Source organism: Puma concolor, chromosome C1, assembly GCF_028749965.1.
Source record: "Puma concolor isolate L17-30 chromosome C1, mPumCon1.1.hap2, whole genome shotgun sequence".
Lineage (NCBI taxonomy): Eukaryota > Metazoa > Chordata > Mammalia > Carnivora > Felidae > Puma > Puma concolor.
The window spans coordinates 249673-270342 of NC_141674.1; the positions used below are offsets into that span (position 1 = coordinate 249673).

Sequence of the window (20670 nt, forward strand, 5' to 3'; positions counted from 1 at the left end):
TGTCTAGTGTGCTGGGTTCGCTTTGCGCCAACAGGATGACCCCGTGGCTGGTGGAATTTCCACAAGGGTGGTCTCAGGCTCTGCTTCTGAGCTGCCCCCGGACAAAAAGAACAGTTGTGTGCATCCTGCACACTCACAGCTTTTCAATAGATAGAGTCTCCCGTGTGCTAATAAAAGGGTTTTGGAGCCTGTCAGCCTTCCTAGGGGTGTCTGAGTGAGAGGTGAGTGTGGGTCAGGGTTAGGAGTTGCAAGTGTACTGGGGCATGGGTGCCACAGGACTCTGGCACCCGGGGCTCCCCAGCTCTGGGACATCCATGCGACCTCCTTCCCAGCTGGCCTCTGTGCCTGCGTCCTGGGTGTTCTCTTCCCTTCAGAATGCACCTTAGGACATCCTTCCCAAGTCTGAATGTCCAGACTTTTCAGCGAAAATAGAGTGCTAGCCTTGCAGCATAAGGATATTTCCAAGCAGGAGTATTGAGAACAGGAGGGAGAGTCCTTTTGTGTCTCTTTCTTGGAAGACGGCATTCTCCGAGCCTCTTTAGTTGGAGGTGGGAGTGCTGCCCAGGGTGCCCCTCGGGGGCCTCTGTGGCAGTTGACGTGTTACAGGCGCGGCTGTCAGGTGTGCAGGCCAGTGTTCCAGGGACAGACTTGCCGTGAGAGCGCCAGGGGCTGACGGAGCTGGCCAGAGAGGCTGCTGTGGGAAGGTGAACGCAGGCTGTTCCTGCTAGGCCCAGTGGTGGGCTTCGGCCTTTCTGAACATTCTGGTCCTGATTGGTTCCAAGCTGGAGGGCAAGGTCAGGCCCACGGCCCCAGGAAGCTGGTGGAGGTGTAGGGGGAGGGGTCCCATGCAGGAGCTATACCCAGGGTCCACCTAAGGGTTAGGGCTCTGAGGGCAGGAACTGACCACAGGGACCCTGGTGGGGGCTGGGCCATAAGCCAGGCTGACTCCCAGCCAGCCATCTGGTTCCTCACCCGAAGGAGTCTCCATCACCCAGTCCCCCCCGCCCCCATCACTGCCGGTTCCCACAGGCTCTCCCTTTGCTCAATGGCAGGACAGAGCTCAGGGCTGACCGTTTCTCTGCCCCACGCCCCTCAACTCATCTAAATTCAGCCCCTGCCAGACCCCACCTCCCTCCCAGCTCAAGCCTCTTCCCCAGGCTTCCTGGGCATCCCTTGGGATGGTCAGGGAACCTGGCCTCTGGGAGGGACAAACTTACTTCTACATCTTGCCTCCTGCCCTCTGGCTGTGGTCCTGGATGACTGTCTCTGGTTCCCCACATGTCCTTTCGTGGCCTTGCTGTACGAGTATCTCCTGTCCCCTACCTCATTCAGGCACTGAGGGCAGTATTCTCTCCAGCTCGTGTCCTAGCTGCCAAGCAACTGCAGGGTGGTGCGAACCGCCCCCCCCAGTGCCCCCCCTCCCCACCCAGTGCCCCTCCCTCAACCCAGTGCCCCTCCTCCCCACCCAGTGCCCCTCCTCCCCCCCCCAGTGCTCCCCCAACCCCTGCCCAGTGGCCCATCCTCAGCCCAGTGCCCCCCCTCCTGTGGAAGGCAGGCGGGGGTTGCCCAGCACCTCCTAGGGCAGGGGAAGGCCAGCAGGATCTGTGAAGCTGTTGTCAGTGAGGGTACCCAGCAAACACTGAGGAAAAGTCTGCATTAGGTGAAAATTCTGATGGGCGGTGGCCCCCTGTGGCCCAGAAAAGGCCGAGAGAGACATTCTTGGAACATTTTAAGTAACCCCATGAGCTAGACAGTGCCGAGAATATGAAAGAATGTAAGATTTTATTAGGCTAGGGGGATAATACAAGACATCTCCTTAGGAGCCCATAAAGTTAAAGAAAGTTCTCTAGACTAAAACAAGAAATATATTTACTATCTTAAGGGCCAAAAAGGCAAAATCTCATTCAGCAGTCATGTGGGGAATGCTCCCTGCAGGGGACAGGGAGCAACACAACGTGGGACGTGGGCTGGTGCCCATAAGAACCCCCCACGGTCAGGGGGTGGATCCCGCCAGCATCCTGCAGAGACCTCAGAGTGGGGGCACGGCCTTGGCCCGCTGGGCTGGCTGTGTCCCTGCATGAACACCTTTCCATCCTAGAGAGATTTCAAATTCAGCCTGAGAAAGCCTGGGACAGTCAGTAAGTCGTCATGCACAAATGTGTGTGGCATTGAAACGGAATCAGAACACGTTTTATGTGTGTAATGCCGGAGAGAACTCATCCCACGAGAGGGTCGGCTTTGCCACCGAATCCTGTTCACAAGACGAAACTTCTCAGACTTTGTGTTGTAAGGTGAAATCCTGCTGAACTTATCTCCAGTGTTGAAAAAGTTAAGAGACGCTTTGGAATAACCTGTGTATAAGTTTCATACAATTTAGATGGATCTCATGAGCATTTGCTGGGGGAAAAAATCCAATCCAGGAACGGCATGGATGGCGAGAAGGGGCAGCAGGAGGGGTCTCCGTGGGGCGGAACACTCCGCATCTCGATTGCAGGGAGGTCACAGGAATCCCACGTGGGATAAAATGACAGAATAAACACACTCCCAGGTGGTGATGGTTGGCCAGCCTCCCTGGAGAGATCTGAAACTGTCCCCAAAGCAGAGGGCAGGCGAGACAAAAGAAAGAGGCAGGACGCTGGGTAGGTGGCCGCTTTAATAAACAAGGGAACTTAGGTAGAGGCTAGTCTTGGGCAGCCCCAGGACAAATGCATCCCCGCCCCCATGCACCAAACCTTAAAAGTGTATACAGAGGCCTTCAGTGACTCTGTCACGCATGCAGGCGTTGTCCACACCTCACCACCTCCAAAGTGTGTCCCGGAGCGGCTGCTGGGAGTGGGGAGGCCACACTCGGGGATAGGGGGCAGGAGAGGAGCCTCAGTGGCCAGGTCAGCTCACGGCTCACACGCTTGTCTTCTCAGCCGTGATGTGCCCCATGTCTTTAGGAAGGTCCTACTGCTGGGGGGGCCTGAGTGCCGGGCGGTACCTGCAGCTGTCTGCTGCTTATCGGCCGGCCGTCTCTGGGTCATCAGTTTCCGTTCTGTCTCCCGAAACCCAGTCACCTTCCTTATGCTCAGCTTTTTCCTATAATGTGGCTATTTGGACAAAGGGGGCCTGCGGCTTCTGAAAGACGGGAAGCCCTTGTTGAGCTGCCAACAGAGCCCCGGACTAGCCACACTCTCTTGGGCCAGGATTGTCCCAGAGGAGCCTGAGCAAAACAGCCAGCTTCCCAGGGGTTGCAGGAGCATCTGAGGCCTTTCTGATGTTGCTTCAGGAAGGAGGTTCCTGGGCCAGCCTGAGGGAAGAGGCAAGCCTGGGCTCATTGCTCCAGGCGGGAAGGGGGGGGTGGGGAGGGGGAGCAGGCCTGCTCCTCCCAGCTCCTGGGCTCCGTTGGGAGAGTGTCCCTGCAGTTCCGGGGAAGGTGCCCTGGCTTCCACACAGCTGTTCAGGGACGTGTGCGGAGGTGGGCAGGCTCAGGCCCCTCTGCCTGCCTGGTGCCCCCATCCACCTCCTACCTGCACAGTACCGGGAGCAGGCGAAAGTTGGTGGCTCTTCCCAAACAGCCGGGAGCTGGGCGAGGCTCAATTATCAGCTAATTAATTGCCTGCCATTAGAGAGGGCCTTAACTGCTGTGTTTACAACCTGGTCCTCCGCAACCAGGCCCATTTCCCTAGGCTGTGGGGTGTGTGAGGAGCCTGCGTGCAGAGACCAGGGGGGAAGCCGAGCTGGACGCCCCAGACTGCCCTACCCTACCCTGTCTTTGCCTTTCGAGGGTGTGAGCGGAGGGGGGGCCTTGCTGGGATGCCTACCACTCGAGGTGTTCAGCGGTGGCCATCAGCAGGCCTGGCACCTACGACAGGAACCCAGCACGCGGCAGTGCTCCCCCAGGAGCCATGGGCTACGAGGACACAGTGTGAATACTTGTCCTTGAGTCAGCCACAGGGCTGGGTGGGGACAGGGCCTGGAGAGTGCTGGCCTCACGGATACTAGGCCTGTCAAGCTGAGCCCCCTGGGCCCCGAGTGCTTCCTACTCACTGAGCCAAAGAGCATTTCAGCCTTGGCTGGAACTTTCTCAGAAATTCAAGAAATCAGCCTTGCAGGGAAGCCAGTATCCTGTTTGTTATTAGCAAACCTCTGAAGCTGGAGGACATGCCCCACCTATGACCAAGGTCACGCTGCCTTTAGGGCTCGACCACCCCCTAGCTGGGGCCTGGGCACAGGGATACTGCCCTGGTGACCTCGATCCTTGGTCTGCGGGGCCTCACCTAGCCACCTGCTGCGGGGCTGAAATGGGACCCCATCCTCCCTTTGGTCTGGGGCCACGGGATCTCGTCTGCCAGCACTGGATTGCCCATCCCCGGGGGCGGCACGTTCTCAAGTCTGCCTGCAGGTGGCGTCCCTGTCCAGTGGGAGTCCAGCCTGGACCCCTGACACCATGCCATTCGGATGCACAGGTGAGAACCTAGGCCCTTTCTCAGGGAAGTGCTCAAATGGGGGTTCTCAGGACCTGAACGCTGGCCCCTCCACAGTGAGGAATGTCAGAGTGCTCCTGAGGTTGGCGGGGAGGAAGGGATCCTGCCTTCAACCTGTAACACCCAGAACCTCCTGTCCCAGGCATCCGAAAGCACCAGATCATGGGTTCCTGCCCCCCTCCCCCAAACCCTCACCAGCACCTCAGAGGAAACCTGGCAAACCCGGGGCCATCACACTCCCCCCGCCCCCCCCACACACACTCTGAGCACCTCTGCAAGCACGTGAGGACTGCTCCTTCTCCAGAGAGCCTGTCTTCCTGCTTCTGGAAAGCCTGCTGAGGCCCCTCTCATGACCTGAGAAACCCAATCTTTTCTCTGAGTCACAAGGTGACCCTCACCCCCCAGAGTCGCTCACCAGCCCCTGGGCCTGGATGTGAGGCTGATGCACAGGTCTAGAGTGGCTGGCATATCTCTGACCCGGGGGGGCAGCGTGGGCGGGATAGGTACGCTGGACCCCTGAGGCGGGCAGACCCACACCCCCCCCCCCCCCCCCCGTCCCTTCTGCTCCATTAGATGAGCAAGATGCAACCCACCGTCAACCACTCACTGGGAAAGTATGTGTCGGGTATGTGTTGGTCAAGGTTCTCTAGAGGAACAGAACCTGTATAAAGATCTACTGTGAAGAATGTGCTCATCAGATTGTGGAGGCTGAGAAGTCCCAAGATGCACTTGGCAAGGCAGAGACCCAGAGAGCTGATGCTTTAGCTCCAGGCCGAGTGCACAGGCAGGAAAAGACCTATATCCCGTCTTGAAGGTGATCAGGCAGCAGCGATCCCCTCTTAGTGGGGGAGGGTTGGCCTTTTTGTTCTGTTCAGGCTCTCAGTGGATCAGACGAGGCCCACCTTTGCTGGAGAGGACCATCTGCCTTATTCCCTCCACCTCTACAAACATTAATCTCATCCAAAATCACCCTCACAAAAACACCTGAATAATGCTTGACCACGTATCTGGGGCCCCTCGTGGCCCAGCCAAGGTGACACAAAACCAACCCAGATTCTGGCTTGGCTTGGAGACTCAGGTGCTGCAGAGTGACTGAAGTACAGTATAAACGGATGGAATGACCACACACGGGGCCGTTCTTATGAAATTGTTTAATGCTTGAAAAGACCAGATAAGGACGACGTGTGCCAACATTTCTGTAGAACAAGATGTTGTCAGACGACAGGTAGCAGGGACCTCAGTGTGCATGTGGGTTCCTGGGGTCTCTGGAGAGAAGGCCTGTTCCCAGTTGAATTTAGCTGAAATGTGTATCTTTTCGAAACTCCTCCCACCTGATACTCAACCAACCAATCACAAACAAGCACACCCGTAAATGAGATGAATGGCTTCCCGGAAAAAGCAAAAGGAAACAACAGGGAGTGGGCAGTGATCCTGACCAGTGGCTGTTCTGAGTGGCAGCACCCGCGGCGGGCAACCTCCAAGCTGCCTCAGGCGCCCCACTGTGAGGTATTTGTCCCCTGTGCCGCCCCTCCCCTCCCTGGTTCCGCACCTACCTCCAGGTGGACACGATGCAACAGAATTCCGAGGGCAGCACTTTCCAGATTGGTTCTGAGAAGGCTGCAGCCTGTCTCTGGGCTCTCTCTAGGACTGCCCGCCCTGGGGGAGCCTCCCACCGAGCTCTGAGGTGATGCAGCCCCGCCCCATCCCACAGTGCAGCCTCCCCTAGGCCACTGTTCTGCTCCCTGAGCCACGGAAAGAAGACAGATGCCTGTCCTTGCACACACAACACGTGGGATCACTTGTCATGCCGTGATAGGTAGCTCATACAGCCACAGGGACACAGGTCAACATGGAGGCCCCTTTACTACACTCTGTTCACCCGTGGGACCTGCCACCTGCTGGCTGGCCTCTGGCATGGATGATGGCTTCCTGTGCCCCTCACATTCCCCCCCCCCCCAATTTCCCAGTGCCTCTGTTCTGCTCAGTCCCTTTGCTGGCCTTTGCCTGACGCCGGGTCGGCTGAGGGGTGACCTCTGCCTTCCAGTCTGAAGAGGGGGGCCCAGGATGTGGCCTGACAATACATCTGTCATCTCCCATGCTCCCATGGCCTCCCGGGCCCTTATACGGCTGCCACAGGATCCTCTGACTTTAGGCCCATTTAATACTTAACCCTGAGCACCAAGCCCCACCCTGGGCAAATATTTATTTGGCAATTAAGGGCTCACCAGGACGAAGGCCGCAAGAAGCTTCTCAGAGCCATGGTGGCAGAGCATGAGCAGGAAGTTTGTCAGGGTGGGGCCAGCGGGAGGGCGCCGGGGGATGGGGGCAGGAGGCCATGGGGATGGGTGCTCGGACACCTATCCCCTGTGCAGAAGGTGTGGGGCGTCATGGTGCTGGGAGGTGGCCAGTGGCCTGTGGGGGACAGGACGTGTCCTGGTGCTGAGTCTCTGTGTGCTGATGATGTGATAGTGGAGGCGAAGGTGATGAAAGGGATCCGTAGCCTTCATTGTACGAGGGCTGTGGTCTGGAAAGACGCCTGAGGCTGGCCCTCAGTGAAGTGTTGCCTCAGGTGCAGCACGGCTGCCCTCACCCCAGAACTGGGGAGCAGTGGGAAGGGGGCCGTAGGGTGTGTCCAGTTGGAGCCCCTGGGCACCCTGCAGGCCTCTCCTGGTAGCACCACGTGCTCACCTTGGAAGGGGCTGTCGTGGCTGAGGTGTCTTCTAGGGACTCCGCCACACAGACTCAGCAGCTCCTGACCTCTCCCTAAGCCCGTGGGGATCTCCTGGGGCCTGCCACGTGGTCAAGACCTCGTTCCTCTCTGCTCTCTGTGCACACGGAGGGGACATGGCACGAGGAATCCTGACTCACATTCCTCCAGAGAATTGTGCCGTCCAGGCAGGGAGGAGCCTGGTCCCAGATGAGGGTCACTCTCCTGCTGACAGAACCACCCCCCCTGCAGTTCCCTGGTGCAGACATGAAGCACACAGCCGCCTTCAAGTTGGCAAAAGCCTGGGGCAGACCCCACAGCTGGTCCTGACCCACCAAGGCAGCCATCCTGCTGAGAAAAGGGAAACCGGGCAGGGAGGCAGAGGGCGCAGGTGAGGAGGGGTCGAGGGAGGCCCCACAGCTCTGGCTGAGAGCGGGGACCCTCGGCCACCCCAGAGTGCTGGCCTTGGGCAGGTCTCAGTGACCCCGAGGAAGGCGTGGGGTCTTCCCCTCCATGGGGACCCCAGGACATGGCCAGCCGGCAGAGCTTGGGACCAGGTTCTCAGTCCCTGCCCCCGGCCAGACCTGGGGTGAGCAACTCGGCATCCCCGTGGCTCATCTGTAAGTCGACAGAAACTGGCATACCGGCTGCCCAGGGTGCTGGCCCTCGGAACTTGTCCCTAGAATTCTAACCCGAAACAAGAGATGAGGCTCTCGCCTGACACCCCAGAAACCAACTTGAGCAAACCCTGTTGTGGGCAGATGATATCATGACAGGCAGCTACTCAGCCATGTGTGCTGAGCATGTCATAACAAAAAAGGGAGAAAATCTAGTGCGGTCTCGAATGCGAAAAAGCGTGATTGGTTTTTAACCCAGTTCTTGCGTCAACGTGTAGAAAAAGTTTATGAGGAAAGGCACCAAAGTGCCGGTGCTGGTGCCTGTTAGGAGTGGATCAGCGCTGGTGTTGACTTTCTTCTTCCGCTTGTGCATATTTCCCACGTGATCAGGGGACCCCGTGCGCTGGCGCATCTTGTTTGGTGCGCACAGCACACGCCTGCCCGCCGTGAGGCTTCCAGCTTTGGATTCCAGTGGGACCCCAGCGGGTGACCGGTGATCCGGCTCAGGTAAACATGGGAATGGCTGGCCACTTTCAAGAGCTGGTGCTGTCCGCCTGGGGCCTGCAGATGCCCTCCCTCCAGGGCTGGCCGAGCTCAGCGGTGTGGGCCGAGCGGGCTCTAAGGAGAGCTCACGGCGAGCCTCCCACTTTGTGCCATTTGTGCAGTTCTGGAGGCGGCTAACGGCTGGGAGCAGGCTGTTCCCTTCCGGGCGCCCACAGCCGACCCCTGACCACCTCACTGACGGCCCCCCAGGAGGCGCCCTGGGGCCGAGGGTGGCCAGCATCGCACTCCCCTGAGTCTCCCAGCACCTGCGTGGGCTGCGGGCGTCAGGTGCCTTCCTCTTTGCTCGGTGCAGATGGGCCTGGCTTGGTGCCGTTCCAACCCGCTGGCTCCTGGAAGCCACACATCGTCAGAGGGCAACTTCTCTTCGTTGGCTCCCACACGTCACAGGCATCCCTCCCATCTTGAGGACAATGGACGGCCGTCAGCTGTGAGTCCCCCCGCCTTTTGAGGGTGCCCCGCACACCGGGGCCTGGGGCGAGGGGAGGCATTTTCCACCACCAGTCAGCGGCTGCCCCACCAGGGCCTCCGGGCCCTCCTGGCTGCTTTGGTCCTTGCAACTGCCCCGGCCTGTGGATTCTCATGGTTCCGACCTGTGGCCAAGCCCAGGCTCCCTGAACTCCAGACAGCCTGGCACCTGGGCAGGCTTCCCAGCAAAGGGCTGGACCTGGTCCTTTGTCACCTCCCTGGCAATGTACGTGGGGGGGGGGGGGGGGACACCACACACACATGCACGCACAAACACACACATACTTGCACACACACACCCAGACCCTTTCCAAGGCAGTCCTCCCAGGGCGGTGTTCCCACCACCATACATGCTGGTGGGTGTCGGGAGGTCTCTCCCCCGGTGTCCTGGAACTTCCTAGGGGCTGAAAGAGGCTTACAGCTGGTGCTGCCCTTCTCTCCTCTGGACATGTGAGAGGCCCCTGCTTGTGGGGCACACACAACCTCTCTGGCCCCTCAGCTGCCTGGGGATGTGGTCGGGGTTCCAGAATGACCGCTCTCCGATCCTCTCTGGCTTGGGCCTGCTCGTTGCCCCCATCATCAGACCTGTTCCACGGAAGCACGGTTCCTCCTGGCCTGTTTGCTGTCCCCATTTGTCACTCCTGTCAGGGATTGGGACGTCTCATCTTGTGTCAACCCTGTACCTTCGTGGCTTCCTCACATCCAACCCTTGGCCCCAGCCAGTCGGCAAGGTCCCATGCGCTCTGGCCCTGCTCCCACCCCAGCAACACGTGTACCTGCTCCTTGGCCACGCCTGCCTTCCTGGGACATAACTCTCTTCCCAAAGCCTTGCCTGGCCTCCTAAACTGTACCTGCCTTCTCCCCCACCCCCCTCCACTTGCTCACTCAGGCCATTTCCTAAGACCCTCACCCCCTGCCTCCTTTTCATTGCTCAGTCCACATGCTGCCCCCTGCCTAAAGCCGCCCCATCTCCGAAGACCTGCTCTCTGTCCTTTACGGACACAGCCTCAGTGCCTGGCACTCACTGCTCCTGGTCAGAGCTTGTGGGTTCCATCCGGGGGTGGTTGGGGTCCCCCTCTGTCCTCTGTCCCCTGCGTGGTCTTACTGCTGCAACATTGGTGGGCTTTCCTGAGAGGCGGGTGCGAGGGTTCCGATTTGACAGCCGCCAGCAGACACCTCAGGACGCACCCCGTTTGGCGTATACTTTTTACATACACTCACAGCGGTGTTAGTGTTTGAATAAACTTGAACTCATGGTGCCTGATGCTTCTGTGCTTCTCTAACTGCTGGCGCTGGACATTTTCCCAAGTGTGCCTGCCGGTGCTTCTTTTGAAGAGGAGTTCCTGTGAAAGCCTGAGAGTTCTAACTTCTCAGTCCTTTAAATGTCTTATGTGAAGGACACTCGGCTCTTTTTCTGTCATATTTTCCCTTGGAAAGGGTGAGGTGTGTTCCCTGCATTCTGGACCGTCTCTGTTCCCTTTGTTGGGTTCCCCGAGAACCTGCATAAGCATTTAAATGTCACTAAATCCACATCTTACCACACATACACACAGCACCTGCTGTGGCTACAAGGACGCTACTGATGGTCCCCCAAGTCTCCAGGGGCCTCACGATGCCCCCAGGATGGGAGGGAAGGGACCTCACGCCCAGTGCCCAGCACAGGGAACAGAGGCAGCAGGGAGACAGGCCTCCCCGTGTGCTTCGAAGCCTGGCGTTTGCTTTGAGGTTTCTGGACCCTGCCCCGACCCAAGAGGGGGAAGGCCAAGGGGAGGTCAGGGCAGAGAAAGGTCAAGCAGTGCCCATGGGGAGGTGGCCCTGCTGTGCGGGCCTGTGGGGCAGGGATGCAGCCTTTGGCTCTCAAAATGGAAATCCTCTCCACAGCTAATCAAATGAAACAGTGTATTAAAAACAATACATCACAGCGCCCAGGCACCCGGGTGGCTCAACTGGTAGAACATTTGGCTCTTGACACCATGAGTTCAAGCCCCACATTTGGGCACAGAGACCACTTAAATTAAAACAAAAAAAAAAAAAAAGAAGAAGAAGAAGAAGAAGAAGAAGGTTAATTTTATGTTATGTAAATTTCACTTCATTTTTAACAATGAAAAAAAAACAATAGTATTCTATAAACTAGCATTAACCCATTAGGGAAAACAAAGAACTCACAATAGCCAGGAAACCGATCAAGTATCTGGGAGTCACCTTAAGAATACACACAGCGTCTGTGGAGAGAACAGCAAACCTCAAATAAAGCCTGTGGACGCTGATCTGAACCAGCGAGAGGCTCTCTGTTCTGAGATGGGGGAAGTGAGCGTTATGCAAACACAAGTTTTCCTCATTCATCTCCAAAGTCCATGCAATCCTATTCCAAATTACAGATGGGAATCTTTCAGGAACTAGATATGAAAAAAAAAAAAAAGGATAACCAAGCAAATATCAAAAAAGAGGGAAAGGGGGGCCAGCTCTTCCAGGAGTTAGGGGCACTTGGCAAAGCGACAGCTTCACCAGCCAGCTGGTTTGGGCAGAGAGACACAGCGGCGGGGGGAGCAGCAGCCGTACCCGGGCAAGTCGGCTGGGCCGGGGCAGGGGAAACGGGCTTACCACGTGGCGCGAGACAGGCCAGAGAACTCGCTGATGCCTGGTGGCCTGGGAGGCACAGAGACGGAGACCCTAAACAAAACCTCAGACGTCCAAACGTACAAGACATCATGGCAAAAGTGGATGCGTTTGATTATATCAAGGTCAGGGATTCCTGACCAAGGGACATGCCGGGACCTGAGTTCACTGAAATGAGTAAATCCATAGGGACTGCCATCTAAGGTATATAAGGAACTCTGCAATTTAACAGGAAAAGAATAGAAGTCCCACCCCAAAAAAGTGAGAAAAGGAGCAAAGGCTATGAGCGTTCCAGAAGAGGGCCCTGAGCCCGGGGCCGTGTGGGGAAGCATGTCCCAGAAGAGGAGGCCCTGAGCCCGGGGCTTGACAAGGTCAAGCACATTAGCAGTTGGCGACACGCAAAGCGAATCACGAGAATTCACCACCAGACTGTCCAACGTGGAGTGTGTGGGCAGGTGTGGACGAGGCAGCCTGGCTGGGGTGTGGACAGCAGGGAGTGGGCGTCCCTGCCGTGCTGTCAGGGAAGCGGCAGGTGCGTGGGTGGGCAGCCCCAGAGGGCAGCATACAGGGCTGGGAGCCTTTCTGGAAGCTCGAGGGCTAACTGACACATCCTGAACCCGGTGCAGGACAAACACAGGTGGAAGGAGCGTCAGCCAGCTCAGCACACTGGGGGCTGGCAGCGCCCACGCTCAAAGCAGCCCTGTGGCCCATAGGCAGTGTGGGGAGTGGTGGGGGCACGACCTCTCCCCTCACCCGCGTAGGAAGGACCAGAGCTCTCCTGTCCGAGGAGCCCCAGCCACCTGCAGCCTGAGCCCACACCCCAACAGGTTACCCCTCAACCGTCGGGGATCCTGGCCTGTGGCCTCGCCCGGGTTTGCTGTGTCTCCCATTCCTTACTCACCCCTTGGCATCCAGCGTGCAAGAGGGCGTGTCCCGAGGGGAGCCCCTGCTCCCCATGCATGTTCCTGAGGTTTACGCCCAACACGGGCCGGGATGAGTGTCCGCCCTGCTTGGACATATGGCCTGTAGCTGCCATGATGCACATGCTGGGTCATTGCAAAATGAGCTTTCTGCTGTTCCTGAGCAAGCCTAGGGGTGTCCGGGGACCACACAGTGTTTTGTGAAGAGGCTGGGGAGCCATGGTGGGGAAGGGTGGTGGGAGCCAGCCCCTCCTGACCACCTGCCCAGGACCCTTGTATCTGGCCCCGCTGCTTGACCCCACCCCCAGAGGCTGGGCCTAAGCCCCTTCCAGGCTCAGTCCCTCCAACACATAGGGTTCCCTGTGGCGACTCGCAGGGAGCTGAGCCTGTGGCCCATGTGGCAGAACAGAGCTGGGCCCCCTGGATCCCCACCCTCTGCAGTGGATGGTGATACCACCTCCTTTGGCAGCCCAGCACCCTCCTGCGTAGATCTGTAGGCCTCTCCCGGGACGTCGAGGGTGTCGGTCACGCCTGTCTTGGAGCTGAAGAAAGACTCGAGGTCTTTGAAGGAATACTTTGGCCTCAGGCTGTGAGTTTCCCAGCTCCAGCTTGCTGTATGATGGTCACTCTGGGCAGGGCCGGCCAGGCCGTCCCCTCTGCCATCGTCCCCAGGGCCCACTGGAGCTCCAGGCGGCCTCTGTCTCCTGCAGCCACAGGATTACAGGCCCAAGCCCTGGAAGAATATAGAACTAATGCCAGGAGTATGGAAGTCGGGGTCTGCAGGTGGCAGAAATGGTGCCTGGCCCCAGCACTTCCTGAAATCCGAGGCTGTTGAGAGAAATCAGTCCTGGGTGAGGAGTTACAGGCCGGGGGAGGTGGGGGGATGAGGGGTGGGGGAGCGGCCGCCAAGCCGGCTTTGTACCCAGAGTGTGAGGGAGTCAGCGCCCCGGCTTCACCACAGAAGGAGAGGTAAGACCTGGCCTGTAGCCCAGCCGAATGGTCCCTAAGCCCCTGTGACTGCTTTCTTTTTCTGTTCTTTTCTCTCTTTTTTTCTCCCAAGGCAGGTTTCCTTGTTATTATTGAGGTATTTACTTTTAAGTGAAAGCCGCTTGGCATTCCTATGTAGACAGACACTATATACAGCCCTGGTTTTTTCTCAGAGCAGAAGTTAAAAATTATTCAACGCAAAATTCCTGGGCTGTGCTGCAGAGGCCGGTTGTACCAGGCAAAGGTTTCCACCACATTCCGCCCAGCCAGGCCACGATAAGGCAGCCCTGGGAGCCGAGCCTGCCGACCTGCCCACCTGCCCCGCCGCCCAGCTGTCCCCACAGGGACCAGGTAGGACCGAGGCTTCTGGGAAAGCGTCAGGGAGAGGTTTGTCTCATGGGGTCTACAGTGACCTCATCACTTGTAATCGGAGCTGGCCTGAAAGTCCCCACCAACCTGAACTTTTTCTTTCGGAGCTGTGGTCCAGCCCACAGTCTCTGGGATGTCCTGGTGCTGCCGATTGCACTGAAACATGAGGGACCATGGGGAGGTCCTAGCCCATGAGCTTTCAAGAGAGAAAGAGTGGGGGCCTTTGGAAGGGGCTGCGTCAGCTGAAGGGGTCTTACAGAAAACTGGTGGTGTTTCTGCTATTGGTTGGGGGAGGGGGGAGGGACTGTGCCCAAGGCCCATCTTTGGGAGTGTTGGAAGATATCTGGGCATGGCGGGCGGGTGGGGGGGGGGCACGGAGGGGGCACTGGGCTTTTGCTGGCCGGGCAGGCTGCCCGAGATCCCACAGCTCTGTGACCTGTTGGAAATCCAGCCCCATGTGGCTGCATACAAAGGCCATGAGGTGACACACAGTCTCCCCAGCAGAATGGGGGGGTCTTTGCCCTCTGTGAATGGTGTGGGTGTTTTCGAGCATCCTCTGGGACAGAATGATTGTTAAGTCCCTAGAATGTTCACTTATTACCTGGCCATCTCTGAAGATGACAGCCAGGATCCTGGGGGCCCAAGGAGAAAGGGATCAAGACTGAGATCATTCCCGTTTCCTAGATGTGACAATGGCCAGAAAGTGCCGGCAAGGAAACCAAAGTTATTCCATTTCACAAGACACACGTGTACTATGCGTAACTACTCTAAAGGTGCGGAATTCATGACTGGCTGGGGTAGGGCCAGCTTCCTCCATCAAAGCTGAAATTGAACCCGGCTGAGATTCGGAGCCCAGGGTGTCACGGTAATGTGAGGACATGAAACAAGACGTGGCCTAAAACACAGGACGGTCCACAGTAGGGCTAAGCCTTGATGGTCTCATGACAAAATGGGCAGAATGTGGCGGAGACTATGCCTGCCCAGAACGGTGGACTCAGGGTGGGAGTGCTAGACTCTGTGAGACCCCATCACGGGGAAACGGATGTTGTCCCTGCTGAATATCAACTATCAAAAGAGGAGTGGAGAGTGTGACAAGGTCACTTATCGTAGGAGAGCAGAGAAGTTTGAGCTTCAATTACAGGTCATTCCAACATTACTGAAGTGATTGCCAGGCCTCACAGGGTGCAAAGTATACCGACTGAATTTTTATTTCATTTGTTTAATGTGTATTTATTTTTGAGAGAGAGGGAGAGAGAGAGCATGTGGCCGTGAGTGGGGGAAGGGCTGCAGGGGGTGGGTACACAGGATTTGAAGGGGGCTCTGTGCTGACAGCAGCAAACCGATGCGGGGCTCGAACTCACGAACCATTAGATCATGACCTGAGCCAAAGTTGGGCGCTCAACGAACTGAGCCACCCAGGCGCCCCTTATTTCATTTTTTATCAAAGTTATACTTGTATGTAGCTTAAGAGTCAGGCATTCCTATGAGGCTTGGACAAACACAGCCTCCCAGTCACCCCCTATGCTGTCCCCAAAGACAACTCCCATATTCCAGATAACTTTTGCGTTATTTACGTGCATCTGTGCAACAACACGATTAAACCACAGTTTCCTGGTGTTTCTGTTTTAGGTATTGTCCACTGAATTCATTCTATGGACAATAGCTTTTACTCCTTCCACCTCTCCCCACACTTGTGCCCCCTGTTTTCAATGGAGTTATAATTTTAGTTAGCTCTGTACTCAGGGATTAGATTTGTATTCATACCAGGCCTGTGGCATGCCATGGTTATTGTTCCACCCCACACACGTGTTGTTTTCCCTGGAGTTAATAATCACCTTTCTTTTCTCATGCTTGCTGAGTTTTCTCTGAACTCATTGCTAATTCATCCTTAGATTCTTGCCAGTGGCTTAAATTCAAACACACGGAGTATTTCTAAGGAGCCTGGTCAGCTCTCCCTGGGTCCACGGCAGGGCTGGCCCCTCAAGAACTCCTTGATCTGCATCCTGAAGATTCCTTTTGCTGCTCCCCTGGGTTGGATTTTCCTGGATCTGAGGCTTGCTGTTTCTTAATTAGTCCCTGTTCTAGTGGAGCACGTCCTTCAGTAGCTTCCTGAGAAAGGGCACATGGCAGACACATGGCTTTAAAATATCTTTAATCCACTTGTGTGATAGTTTGGTTGGGTATAGAACCATTTTCCCTCCATAATGTGAGAACTGTTTCAGTGTCTCCCAGCTTCTGATGCTGCTGTGGGTAAAGGCGACGTTGTTTAAGTCCTGATCTGTGGTATGGAAACCGCTTGTTTCTTCTTGCTAGAGGTGTTTAGGGGCTTCTTTTTGTCCTGAGTGATCTGACGGTTCATGAAAATGACCTTTGTGTCGATTCATTTCCATCCCTTTTGCTAGATGCCCGGTGGCTCTTTTGGTCTGGGAATTCCTGTCCTTCAGTTCCAAAAAATTTTCTTGAATTACTAATTTTAAATTATTTCTTTTCTTCCCTTTTCTCTGTTTCCTCTTTCTGTGGTAAATATCAGGATCCTGGACCTCTTTGGCAGGCCCCTAATGACCTTTCTGAATTCCTTTTCCCAGTATTGTGGCTTCACTTCCAAGGAAATGCTTTTATTCCGTGTTCCAACTCCTTCATCGAGCTTTTCATTCTTCTGTAATATTAATTTCCAAGAGTACATTTTTGTTCTCTGAATATTTATTTCTAGAGCATTCTGATCTTTTACTGTGGTCAAACTATTTTCTCTCATCTCATTGAGGATGTTAATAATCTCTCCTTTTTAAGTTTTCCTCTTGTACAGACTCTGAAGAAACGTGATAAATACATTTCTGCACCTATTTCCTTACAGTCATGCTTGCTATAGCAAAGTTAAATCAGAGTTGAATCAGAATTAAGAACTGATAAATTGTCAAGCAAAACACAAGATAGGGACGCCTGGGTGGCTCAGTCAGTTAAGCATCTGACTTCAGCTCAGGTCATGATCTCACAGTTTGTGAGTTTGCGCCCCGCATCAGGCTCTGTGCTGACAGTACAGAACCTGGACCCCACTTCAAGTTCTGTGTCTCCCTCTCTCTCTGCCCCTCCCCCGCCCCTGCTCACACTCTGCCTCTCTCTTTTTCAAAAATAAATAAACATTTTTAAAAATTTTTTTAAAAAAGAAAAGAAAAACACAAGATATTCTATGGAAAGATAGGAGTGGGCCATGGCCCAGTGAGCCAATGATCACATCCATGGGCCATCAGAATTGAGAAAAGTTCAGATTCACTAGTTCTCGGGAAGGCAAAACTCAGACACTGGCTCATTTGCTGGAAGCAGAGCCTGGGGCAGGGGATCCTGTGCAAGAGGAGTACTGTGGGGAGGGGTGCCTCAGAGAACAGAGAAGCAAGACTGGGCAGAGAAGGAGCTTCTGGCCTTGGGGAGCAGGCCAAGCTACCCTGCAGAGTATCAGTCATCATTTTGAGGGTGACAACCCCCAGGAGGCAGCTGAGAACCCTGGGTGGTGGGGACTGTGCACCTGTTGTAAGGGTTCCTGGGTGGGCACCTGGCTTCACTGGAGGTGAAGTGTCGCTTGGGAGGAGTCACATTTGCAAAACCGAACAAGTGAAGCACCAACAGCTACACAGGCGCCTGTGGGGAGAGCAAGCTCTCGTGCTATGGGGGATGCAGGAATCAGGAGCACTCCACTGGGAGCCTGCAAGGAGGCCCGAGGGAAGGTGTCCTGCGGCAGCTCACAGCGTGTGATGGGAGGCAGAGAGAGCACTCGCAAGGGCTGGCTGGGCACGTTGAGTGTGTGCAGTCTGTCCATGGTGCCCGGGAAGGGGTTCTGGTCTATCTGTAGTGCCCCCGGTGGTGGGCCAGGGTCTCCCGTCTTTGGCTGTTGGTGCGTCCTTCCCAAATGGGGTCATCGCAAGCGTGACGCTCCTGTGTGCACAAATGTCATCTTCTCTACTGCTCAGGGAGGCCATGAGTGAGAGGGGCTGGGAGCTGGAGGCACATGACGCCCTCCCCACTAGCCCAGGGGCTCGGTAGGCCCCAGTGTCAAGCTGGTTGGTCCCTGCGGGGGGGGGGGGGGGGGGGGAGGCTCCTGCATTAGATTCAGAGTCTCTGCTCCCAGGCAGTGGTGGGAAGGCAGCCAGTGGGACAACTGGCCTTGCATTTGAATGTCTCACTCCTTCCCCTGCTTGATTAACCCTGGGTGGGGCTTTAACGGTTTCTGTAGAAACCTGTCCCCGCCCCCCCCCGCCCCCCACCTCAAGGAACAGAACAATGGCCTTTCCCTCTAATCTGTCAGGTCTGTGCCAGGGTCAGCAGCAGGAACTTTGGGGACACCCACAATGTCTGTCCATGAAATGATTTGACAGGCTAGGCTAGGGGTTCCTGGGTCTGTTTGGACAAGCGTATAGTTTTCTGGATTTTGACCCAGTGGGTCATTGGTCTTGGGAGAGGGAAGTGTCCTAGAGAGTAGATTCCGTGTTTGGTTTTCCTGAAAGAGAACAGTTTGATTAATTTGCACATCTTCCTCGTAAGTTCCCTTGCTTGGGCCTGTGAAGAGTTAGTGGTCGGGAAGACATGAAAGCTTCTGTGTCTCCTAAGAAACAGAGGCACAACTGAACATCAGCTCACTGGGAAATCCAAGTCCAGGCTTGCCCTCTCCTTGCACAGACCCTTCTCGGGCCTTCTGCCCCCTCCCTTCCCGCCATCCCACTCTGAAAACCAGAACAGATCAGCCACTTCTCTCCATAAACCCATTCCTCACATCCTGTTAACCCCAATAACATCCCAACAACAACATCGGAGAGAGCCATCCCTACCTCCCAGGACATCGCTGTGTGGTGGCCTTGAGGGAAGGAAGGTCCCCACACAGGCAGGCCCGTGACCCTGGGGCCCCAGAGCTGCCATCACACCCTGGGCATCTCTGAGAACTTCTCACTGTCTTGGGAAGGACTCTGCAGGACCCCCATGGATCCCCCACAGGATGGGTGCCAACTCTTTCCAGTGTTCTGTGAACAGGTGCCCAGAACGTGGTCACAAAGAGGACCCTAGAGCCGGCATCTATGTTGGGGGCCCACATCTGTGTTGGCCCCCAGGAAACAGCTTTCAGAGGTGGAATATGGGATCTGGTGACAGGGTGAAGTCCCACAGAAGGACTGGCCCCATGAGAAGTCCTTGGGGACAGCAGGGTCTTGTTGAGGAGGGGTGGACCGACCACCAAGGCCAGGGAAGAGGACAGATGGAGGCTGGGGCCCAATCTGTGGCCGACACTGACCTTGGCTCAAACCCGAGCCTCATCAGTGTCCCATTTGTGAGGGGGCATGGCTTTTTTTAAACCAGGTTTCCTCCAGGCCGGAAGAGAGTGGTGTGGAGGGGCGGGTGGGCCACCTGACCATAATCACACTCCCCTCCAGCAGTGCCACCAGAGGGCTGCTCCAACTTAGGCCCAGACCAACATGTCTGTGGCTTCCGAGGGTTTAGGGAGAGCCCCTCTCTGTGACCCCCCCTCCCAAAGCGGTGTGCTGCCTGCAGCCTCTGACCATCCCCCAGGGCTCTGTGGGAAACCAGGTCCCAAGGCCACTGTCCGCTGCTCCTACTGTCCTGCTGACCAGGCCGAAGGCTGCCCAAGGGCATTTGGGTCACAAGACCAGTGCCCTCACACCCCGTCCACAACTTCCTGGGCAGGGACTGGAAGGTCTTGCCACCTCCCTCTCCAGGGAGTGGGATGTCCCAGGCCATGGTAAGCTGGTGAATGTTTAACAGCTGGCCCCGGGGGTGGGCACCCGGTTGTGGCATTTGCCCATTTCCACAGTGAAAACACCCACCAGGATCTCAAGCCGCCGGGTGCAGCCAGTGAACACTGAGGTGGGAGGCGTAATAATCCACAGGCGGGAGTGTCTCCTAAGCCACTCCCTGTCCTCCCGACTCGCTCCCGTGTGGGATGTGAATCACACAGGAGCACCGGTGTCCCTAGGCCAGAAAGCAGGGCCTCGGGGTCATTGTGGTCTGTGGCCACAGGGGTAACGGTGCGTGCCCAAGCCTGGGCTGAGGGCCTGCCATGGCCCCCTCCTCAGCTCCCGGGTGCCCATAGAGGGAACTAAGGGAGGGGGGTCCACATCCGCAGCTTTGTGCCCACACATATCCTCCGAGGCCAAGAGAGCCACTTACTCCCCAGCTCTCTGTGCCCTGGGGAGGTGGGGCAGGGGCAGCCCGTGGGGCGCAGGCAGAGCTGAGAAACACAGGGGGGTGCTGGGGGGGGGTGCAGGAGGCAGCCCTTGGAGGTCTGGGCTGAGCAGAGGCCTGTAGGACACAGTGTCTGGGGGCTGGTGAGTGGAGGACTGCGGGACCGTGGGACCAGGCTCTGGGCACACCAGGTGGACAGGCTGGGTTGGGCTGGCGGGGGTGGGGGGGGGTGCGATTTGCAGCTGTGGCCACCTTGTAGCAGAGTGAGGTGGGTCAGAGGTACCTGTACTGGAGAGGCTGCTGGTGGCCCGTGGGATGTCAGCTGTCAAGCCGCAGAGGGAGCCCCGGTCTCTGCTGTGTGTCTGAGGCAACAGTGTTGTGGGTGCCACGAGGGCCTTTACCTTGAGGGACGGCTCCCGTCACTCCCAGACAACCAAGGGGGCACAGAGCGCGGGATGGGGGTCTCAGCTCTTGGGGTGCAGGGCTCCGGGCCTGGACAGCTGCCGGCAGGGGGGCGGGGCGGCACAGTGCTGAGGCTGCACTCCTGCTGGTACAGCCCAAATACAGAACTTCTCTGATGTGCACAGACGCCTGCGTCCCGCCCTCCGGGCCCGGAAGGCCGGAAGCGGGTGGGAGCAGGCCCTGGGGTGGAGACGAGTGCCTCTGCCTAGGTGAGGCTGCCAGAGACAGACAGGAGGGCGGATCTCTTTTCTGGGGGACTCATGCAGTCTCACCTTCATTTGTCTGGATTAACTCGGGAGCAGGTGCATTTCTCCTGC

The 20670-nt window shown here is 56.7% G+C and overlaps 1 protein-coding gene across 1 annotated transcript in view; it reads left to right on the forward strand.

Annotated features, from left to right (window-relative positions):
• The first annotated feature begins 13522 nt into the window (after positions 1-13522).
• TTLL10 (tubulin tyrosine ligase like 10) overlaps positions 13523-20670 on the forward strand; it is a 58052-nt gene continuing 50904 nt past the window's right edge. Inside the window, 1 exon segment of the mRNA XM_086715337.1 lies at positions 13523-13696. The gene's annotated coding sequence lies outside the window, so the exon portion shown is untranslated.